We start from the raw sequence: 1342 nt of genomic DNA on the forward strand, positions 1-1342 counted from the left end.
CTCCCAAGAGCTGGGATTACAGGCCCGCGCCACCATGTCCAGCGTATTCCCTTCCCGGGGGGAGGAGCCCACATGGCAGGCCTGGGGATGGAAACTCCAGCACCGGGCCTGCTTGCAATCACTTTAATCCGATGATCTATTTGGCTGGCCCTAATTCTTTGGATATTGCTCGTCTCAGAATTCTCAGTCTCACCCATGCACTTGGGGAATGTTTTGAGGACAAAGAAGCCCAGGGCGCATTTTCATGCGTTGTGATTCAAGAAGTTTTAGAGAGCTTCACAAGTGATTCTGATGGTTGCAAAAGTTGGGACCATTGAAATACACCCCCATCCCAGTGAGGATCCTTCACTGTGAGCTGTTAGGCCCAACCCTGACTTAAGACTTCAGTGCTTATTAGATTATTTGAAAATTGCACATTTAAAAGGAGTTGAGGTCTTTGGTAAGAAGGTCCCCACTATTACACTGTGATTCATCCATTAGAGAGAAACATTTTGCTTTCCACGGTGCTCTATGAGTTAACCATTCATTTATATGGACCATTTCCTGAGTTTCAGTTCTGGAACTTCATGACTAAGCTCTGAGATAATGACGGGCCTGCCCTGAGACAAACGCTGAAGAACAGCATGTTTCCAAGAAGAGAGGAAAACATAGCTTTCGACATTCTTAGATGAAGAAATAATCATACTCAATTTCTAAATAATGTGAAAAATACAGTATTATGTTTTCAGATTTAAAACATTTTGTCATCCGCTTTAATCTTTTTTTAACCCCAGGAAGTGCTCCTAATGTTAAGGCAGAATACAAAACAATTTTTGGATTCTGTTAACACATAACAGAGTAAACACAATTTTATGCTGCTTTGAGAGGTACATGCTGCTTTTATGTATCTTTTTTAATATTTTAAAATGTATGTTTATTTAGTATTTATTTTTCTAAGCTTATGCTTTATTATTTTAGTTCAAAATTATTCCTATTTTCTACATATGTGTTTATTGTACAGAGATAATGGTATCCTTTCTTTTCTCCTTCCAGTTTTTGTTACAACTCCTTATTTTTAAGGTATACAAGGTTTAATGACAGGTACACATTGTGGTTTTTTTCTGAAAAGAGATGAAAAACTAAAAATTGTACAGAATTTCAAAATAAGATGATAGGAAATCAACAATGGTAATTATACTGCATATCATTATCTTCAAAATAGTTGTTCAGATTACCAGATATAAGCATGCAAAATTGATCAAAAAGATAAGTGTGAAGTATTTCTTTCAATAAACCAATAGGAATTAGTAGTACAATTATCTTAGCTATCTTGTGAATATGTGTGTCATATATATATCCAATA

Source organism: Octodon degus, unplaced genomic scaffold (genome assembly GCF_000260255.1).
Source record: "Octodon degus isolate 3935 unplaced genomic scaffold, OctDeg1.0 scaffold00004, whole genome shotgun sequence".
In the NCBI taxonomy this organism is placed as follows: domain Eukaryota; kingdom Metazoa; phylum Chordata; class Mammalia; order Rodentia; family Octodontidae; genus Octodon; species Octodon degus.